Source organism: Carcharhinus amblyrhynchos, chromosome 3, assembly GCF_965287045.1.
Source record: "Carcharhinus amblyrhynchos chromosome 3, sCarAmb.v2.hapA, whole genome shotgun sequence".
NCBI lineage: Eukaryota > Metazoa > Chordata > Chondrichthyes > Carcharhiniformes > Carcharhinidae > Carcharhinus > Carcharhinus amblyrhynchos.
This window is the reverse complement of record NC_137326.1, coordinates 8,118,654-8,127,197: the sequence shown is the minus strand read 5'-3', so window position 1 is coordinate 8,127,197 and position 8,544 is coordinate 8,118,654.

The window sequence follows — 8,544 nt, the reverse complement described above, 5'->3', positions numbered from 1 at the left end:
ACACCGTCTCAATCCGCCTTCAGGCAATAATCCACACCCCCTTCACTGGGAAAGGAAACAACAAAAAAAAAGGATAGGCGCTTTGACAGCTCAGAATGGGGTGGGTGGGTGGGTGGGGGGGGGAGGACGTTTGCCTCACAATATTGATGTTGGAGAGGGGCCAGGCAGTGGAGGTGAAGGGCCAAGCGGCCGCCTCACCAACGGGTTCGCCCCGGGATACCTCCTCCCTCCCTCCCTCACGTCCCACCTGGCGAAAGTAGTGCCGGCTGGTCCTCCGTCAGCTGGCCGGCTCTTTCCCCACCCCCCCCCTCACTGCGCGTGCGCGGGCGCCGCCGGCCTGCCGGCAGTTGTAGTCCAGCCGGGGAGCCGGAGTCGGCGCACTGGGTCGTTCGCGCAGTGCAGCATGGGGGATGTAGTTCCCCCGGCTCTCAATCCTCTCTCTCTCTCTCCCTGATGGCATCAATCCAATTACAATAACACCACAAGGTCACTGCTGGCTGTCCAGGGGGCCATGCAATTCCAACTGTGGGGAGGAAAAGGGAGGAAAAAAATAACATTTCAAGATCTTCTTTTAAAATCTGAAGCTAGTATTGCAATGAAAACAGAAAATGCTGGAAAAATTCAAGGGATCTGGCAGCATCTATCAGACTCCTTTTCAGAGCCTCTCTTACTCCCACTCTTCCTTTAAGATGCTGCTTAGAGTAGAGTAATAGCTTAATGAATAGGTTAACAAAACCCTATTGGTGACATATGTGACATCAGTAGTTGTTCTTTCGGGTCTAACCAAGCAAACAAACTTAAGTTACATTCGGACAAAGAAAAAGGGGGTAGCTCCCCAAAAGGAGGTGGAACGGCCCGAACAGAAACAAAATGTACAAAGGAAACTTAAGACACGTCAAATCAAAATGTGATTGTCAGGGTCTATAACGCACCTCAGCCCCTGCGGTGCCCAACGGGCACGGAAGACCTCGACTGTGCCCGCAGACACCGCGTGCTCCCTTTCCAGGGACACCCGGCCGCGAACATAGCCGTGGTAGAGGGGCAGACAGTCAGGATGGACGGCCCCGTCGATCGCCTGCTGCCTGGACCTGTTGATGGCGCGTCTCGCCAGGCCCAGGAGCAGGTTCACGAGGAGATCAGCATCCCGACCCTCCCGTCTCCGCACCGGGTGTCCGTAGATCAGGAGCGTGGGACTGAAGTGCAAACAGAACATCAATAAAAGGTTCTTCAGAAGATCAAAAAGGGAGTGCAAGTGACATCAGTAGTCAGATGACCAAGAGGCAGTAAGACAGCCAGAAGCAGAACACTCTGTCTCCTGAATATCATGTGCTTCCTTGTGTAAATAAATAGTGTTAACAAAACTATACTGTCTCAAGTCATTCAGAGCTGAAAAACATCCTGGCAGCAGTGGAGGCCAGTTTACCAAACTGCAGACACAGGTCAATGACCCACCAGTGACAATTACTAAAACTAGACAATCAACTTTACAGCAACGACAAAATAAAACCAGAAGATCAACTTTGCAGCAATTAGACCTGAAATAGACCGCAGTAAGATTGTGGGAGATTTGTCAATAGCCATTGTGCAACAAAAACTCCTCCTCACAACATTTAAGAAGCATTTAGATGAGCACTTGAAATGCCATAGTATACAAGGCTAAGCACCAAGTGTTGGATAATGGGACTGAAATAGATAGGTGTTTGATAGCTGACGCCGACACAATGGGCCGAAAGGCCTTTTTGCGTACTGTAAAACTCTATAACACTATGACTCGATCACTCCTGCAACCTTTCCAGCACATTGAAAGAACATAAGAACATAAGAAATAGGAGCAGGAGTGGGCCATCTAGCCCCTCGAGCCTGCCCCGCCATTCAATAAGATCATGGCTGATCTGTCGTGGCTCAGTTCCACTGATCTGTCGTGGAAAGTTCCACATCAAGACCAGCAATGGGAGCTCTGGAAGAAACAGTTTGAAAGGTGCTGAATGGCTTTGGGGCTAAATGGAACTCCTCAGAAAGACCGGACTTGTGTTCACAGTGGGTGCCATAATTGACAGAGTCCTGGATTGTCAGAGCTTCAAAATGTTCTCAATATCATGTTACGTGGTTACGTGGAGGCCTTTGATTAGCCCTCCAAAAAACGTGGCAGTGGAGGCCACAGGCTCCGGGCAGAAGAGCACTTGCAGATCCACTGACTCTTTGGTCAACCAGTTAAATCAATTCTCTTGGATCTGGAGGTTATGGAGTCTCCCCAAACACAGTTTTCTCTGTGACCGCCTTGTAGTCAGCGAGCTAGACAAGGTGAGGTTGGGTTTTTCACAATCCATAAACAATTCGACTTGAGAACATCAGGTGGAATTATGGGCTCCAGGTATAACCTGGGGCAATGGTGAGACTCGAGAGAGAGGTCAATCTTGCAGGTAGGTCCACAGCTGAAATCCCACAAAAACCATTCCAAGACATCCTAAGAAGTGATTGGAATTTTCCCATCTATTTCAAAATGTGTCACACAGCACGGACACAGAAGATGCCCAGCAGGGGGAGCCAATTGCTTTCGCTGAGGCAGGACTGGCATTTCATAGAATTGTTACAGTGCAGAAGGAGGCCATTCAGCCCGTCACGTCTGCACCCACTCTCCAAATGAGTGTCATGACTTAGTGCCATTCCCCTGCCTTTTCCCCGTATCCCTGCATATTGTTTCTATTCAAATAATCATCCAATGCCCTTATGAATGCTTTGATTGGACCTGCCTCCACCAGACTTCCAGGCAGTTCATTACAGACCCGAATTGCTCGCCGTGTGAAAGGTTTTTTCTCAAATCACATTTGCTCCAACGCACGTCAAACCTGTGTCCTCTAGTTCTCAATCCTCTCCCTCTATCTACTCTGTCCAGTCTCCCTCATGATTTTGAATATCTCTAACAAATCGTCTCTTCACCTCCTTCTCTCCAAGGGAAACAGTCCCAAAAAGCTGCCACAGGCAGCAGTAGAGGCGGGTACAATTTTGCCTTTTAAGAAGCATTTAGACAGTTACATGGGTAAGATGGGTATAAAGGGATATGGGCCAAACGAGGGCAATTACGTAAGAACATAAGAAATAGGAGCAGGAGTAGGCCATCTAGCCCTTCGAGCCTGCCCCGCCATTCAATAAGATCATGGCTGATCTGTCGTGGCTCAGTTCCATTTTCCCGCCCTCTCCCCATAACCCTTAATCCCCTCGCTTATCAAAAACCCATCAACCCGCGTCTTAAAAATATTTAGCGAGGCAGCCTCCACCACTTCAACGGGCAGAGAATTCCAGAGATTCACCACCCTTTGAGTGAAGAAGTTCCTCCTCAACTCCGTTCTAAACCGCCCCCCCTTTATCTTGAGGCTGTGCCCCCTAGTCCTACTGTCCTTTCTGAGCGGGAAGAGTCTCTCCACCTCTACCCTATCCATCCCATTCATCATCTTATATGTCTCAATGAGATCTCTCCTCATTCTTCTAAACTCTAACGAGTACAAGCCTAGTTTATTCAGCCTCTCCTCATAGCTCAACCCCCTCAACTCCGGTATCAGCCTAGTAAACCTTCTCTGCACTCCCTCCAAGGCCAAAATATCCTTGCGTAAGTGCGGCGACCAAAACTGCACACAGTACTCCAGCTGCGGCCTCACCAATGCCCTATACAGCCGCAGCAAGACCTCCCTACTTTTTTATTCAATCCCCCTCGCTATGAAGGCCAGCATCCCATTCGCCTTCCATTCGCCAATTGGTCACAGGTAACCCCCCCCCCTCCTCCAACCCCCTTGCCTACCTGCACACCAAGCAGGATTGAGGGTGTCCTGAACCAAACCCCCTTCAGAGCCCCTATTCCCTTGGACTCCCAATCAGCCCACTCTCCTCTCAGAGCCCCACTCAGCCCCCTCTCCCCTCAGAGCCTCACAGCCCTCCTCCCCACTCAGACTCCCCTCAGACCCTAGCAGCCACCCTCAGACCCCTGAGCCACCCTCCCCCCTCAGACCCCCTCCTCCCTCCCTCAGACCACAACTCAGCCACTTCAGACCCCCCCCCACCTACTCTGTCCCCATTTCAGGCCATGTGCCCTAGCACTGCCAACAGCGCACTTCCCCCGGCACCATGGTATCTCACGCTGGCCTGGCACCTTGGGACCTGAGGGGGGTGGTCAAAGAGGTACATCCAGTGGCCATTTGCCCCTCTGCCATTGCAGGCTGTGGGAGGTTCCCAAGGGTGCTAGGGTTTGGATGATCTTGGCCTGGGGCAAGGTGTTGGCCTTGCCACTCTCCCCTGGGATAGGATCTCACGGGTGGACTGCCCTTTTTAGCCCTGGCAGATGTGGAGGTCACCCCTGGGCATGGTGATTTCATGAGCATTTGCTACCAAATAAACCTGCTGGACTTTAACTTGGTATTGTGAGACTTCTTACTGTGTTTACCCCAGTCCATCGCGGGCATCGCCACATCATGGTGATTTCAGGCAGCTTGTGATCAACAACTTCATTCCTACCTGTCAACTGTGAAATTTTAAAGTGACCTGCTCACTTCAATCTCCATGCCCCCAGACAGCTGGCAGGCTTTTCAATCACAACAGCACTCTACTCTGCAGCAGGGATTTCCCTTTCTCTCCGTCGGAAGCTGAGGTGTGAGCAGAGTCCTTTGAAGTCCACTAAGAGAGAGAGGAGATGTCAATTTCCCTGGGGGGGGGGGGGGTGGTGGGTTTTCTTCTCCACAGCTGTTCACTCAGCCCCAGTGTAATCACAAAGCTTTTATTTGATGTTTATCAGCCTTTCCAGAAAGCTGAAACCTTTGAAACCCTCTCTATTCAATTAAAAATCTTTGACCTCCTTCAATTTCATAGTTGGTGTTTTGAAATAGGCTTTCACTTGCAGCTCAATGGATTTATACCCAGTCTCCAGTCAGCTGTGTTTATTTCCCTTTCCCATCACACTTGACTGCATCTCAAGTATTTCCATTGTTCCTAACCGCAATGTTTACACGGACTCTAAGCCTGATTGATAGCTGTGTTTTCTTCAAAGGGAATAAGCAGTTCCAGTTCATCTTTTGCTTCCTTGGGGTCCAGCACACCAGGTCCACACTGGTCATTATCAGCACCAAAGCCCATCCAGTACATTTCTGGTTGGACAGGTGGGTGAATAGTAGGGGTTGTGAATGGGCTGACAAGCCCACCAATTGCATAAAATTCAGGTCTCTGGTCAACACAACATTCAGCAAGGCATCAGGAGTCCTGCAGGCCATTGGATGAGGCTGGAGAATTCCATCCCTTATTTTGTCTGCCAAACTTTTACCTACTTTGCCTCTTCAAGTTCCCCTGAGATACCTTTGCATCTTCCTCACAATTCACACTTCCATCTAGTTTTGTGTTATCTGCAAATTTGGAAATAGTACGTTTAATCTGCACAACTAAATCATGAATACAGATTGTGAATGGCCAAGGCCCAAGCACTGATCTTATATCTCATTGGTCACAGCCTGCCAATCTGAGAATGACCCATCTCATAGAAATCATAGAAGCCCCACAGAAGGAGACCGTTCGGCCCATCAAGTCTGCACTGACAATAATCCCACCTTGGCCTTGTCCCTGTAACCCCACATATTTACCTGACTAATCCCTTTAGTCTGTGCATCCCAGGACACTAAGGGGCAATTTAGCATGGCACATCTTTGGGACTGTGGGAGGAAACTGAAGCACCCACGCAGACACGGGGAGAACATGCAATCTTCACACAATCAGTGACCCAAGCTGGGAATTGAACCCAGGTCCCTGGAGTTGTGTGGCAGCAGTGTTAACCACTGTGCCACCAGACTGTTTTTCCTTGGAGGAAAGTGAGCATGGAGTAATGCTGAGAGTAACAGGAAAGTCGCCAGGTAGGTCTGCGGCTGGAGAGGGTGGTGGTAGGCACAGGATGAGTTCAGACTTGTTCCAAGAGAGAAGACATTTGTCATAGAAATCATAGAAACTCTGCAGTGCAGATGGAGGCCATTCGGTCCATCGAGTCAGCGCTGACAACAATCCCACCCCGAGCCCTATTCCCACAACCCCATACAGTTACCCTGCCACACCCTCTAATCTACACATCCCAGAACAATGAAGGGCAATTTACCATGGCCAATCAACATAACCCGCGCATCTTTGGACTGTGGGAGGAAACTGGAGCACCTGGAGAAACCTAACTTAAAGAAATGGCATTTAAAAAAGTTCATCCAGGTATAAAGTTTAATTATTAGTCTCACAAGTAGGCTTACATTAACATTGCAATGAAGTTACTGTGAACATCCCCTGGTCGCCACACTCTGGCGTTTGTTCGGGTACGCTGAGGGAGAATTTAGTATGGCCAATGCACCGAACCAGCCACATCTTTCGGACTGTGGGAGGAAACAGGAGCACCCAGAGGAAACCCACGCAGACACAGGGAGAATGTGCAGACTCCACACAGACAGTGACTCAAGCTGGTAGTCAAACCCAAGTCCCCCGCACTGTGAGGCAGCAGTGCTAACCATTCTGCCAACGTGCCGCACAGTATAATAAGTATTATGTAGCATAATTTGGACTGGGAGCTGTGATTAGTAGTCCATTTGATGAGGTCCTGAAAACAAATTTAAGAACCATTGCTCTACATCTTTCTACTCAGCTGTTGTTTTCGTGCTTGATGTCTGGGGTCTTGCACTCTTAGCACATGACTGAGCCAACAAATGGACTTTCACCTAAATTGAACTAATTGTAGTTGCTTTGTTCTTTAAATGGCCATTACTGTGCCCAATCTGCGCATTTTTACATTTGACGTTGAAAACCTCAAAGGTCTTCTCTTAGCCGTTCTCTGTTTACACCACCATGTAATCTGGTAGATAAGAAGTTGCCTAGTGATAAGTCTAACCTTTGCTTCCTGGCACAGCTCAATACTAACTCGCTTGTTAAAACAGTCAGCTCTTACCAGTAACACTGTGATAACCCCCCACAATGGGGAATCACTGGTTGCTCGTCCGATTGGGCTCGGCTTACTGAGTATGAGTTCCCCTGGCAACAAGGTAATGTTTGCCCAGTGGCCAAAGCCTTTCATAAGGCAGACCCAGGAGGAATAACTTGTGTACAGCACGATTGTGGCTTCACTTTATCTTCTGCAAAGAAACGATGTGAACAAAACCCAGTCCATCACGCAAACCAGTCTTCCATCCATTGACTCTGACTACACTTCCTGCTACCTTGGAAAAGCAGCCAGCAAATGTGGTCTCACCAAGGTCCAGCATGTAAAATTGCATGAGAATGTGCCAGCGAAATTTTTTTTAACAATTCATTTACGGGATGTGGGCGTTGCTGGCTAGGCCAGTATTTATTGCTCATCCCTAATTGCCCTTCAGAAGGTGGTGCCGAGCCGCCTTCTCGAAGCTGCACCAGTCCCTAAGGTGTAGGTACACCCATAGTGCTGTGAGATTCAGAAAGTTTATTTACTGTCACAAGTAGGCTTACATTAACACTGCAATGAAGTTACTGTGAAAATCCCCTAGTTGCCACGCTCCAGCACCTGTTCGGGTACACCGAGGGAGAGTTTAGCACAGCCAATGCACCCAACCAGCACATCTTTGTGGGAGGAAACTGGAGCACCAGGAGGTAACTCACGCAGACAAGGGGAAAACATGCACACTCCACTCAGACAGTGACCCAAGCCGGGAATCGAACTGGACTCCCGGCGCCATGGGGCAATAATGCGAACCACTGTGCCACTGTACTGCCCCCGAGTAAGACACTCAGTTCAAAGGGCAACTCGGAATGGGCAATAAATGCTGGCCAGCCAGCAACGCCCATGTCCCATGAGTAAAAAATAATAAATAACTAAACATAATGAGAATATTTTATCTTAAGGAAAATTTAATTATCTGTGCATCCTTAACTGGTTGCATCGCAGCTTGCTGTGGCCCCGGCCCATCCAAGACCACAGAAACTACAAAGGATTGTGAACAAAGCCCAGTCCATCAGGCAAACCAGCCTCCCATCCATTGACTCTGACTACACTTCCTGCTACCTTGGAAAAGCAGCCAGCAGAATTAAGGACCCCAGGCACCCCGGACATTCTCTCTTCCACGTTCTTCTGTCAGGAAAAAGATACAGAAGTCTGAGGTCACGTACCATCCGACTCAGGAACAGCTTCTTCCCTGCTGCTGTCAGACTGTTGAATGGACCTACCTTGCGTTAAGTTGATCTTTCTTTACACCCTAGCTATGACTGTAACACTACATTCTGCACTGTTTTCCTTCTCTATGAACGGTATGCTTTGTCTGTATAGCACACAAGAAACAATATTTCTCACTGTATGTTAATACATGTGACAATATTAAATCAAATCAAATTAGAACTAGGGGGCAGGTAGTTTTATTTATTATTATAAGCAGGTGCAGTTTTGTTTATTTGGATTTTTTTTCATTGACGTTTTATGTTTTGTTTTTGGATCATTTAAAAGAGGAAAGTAAATAAGCCAAGTGCTTATTCAATAACTTGCTGAGCCCTTGGGATACGTTGCTCGGGGGTGGTGTTTGG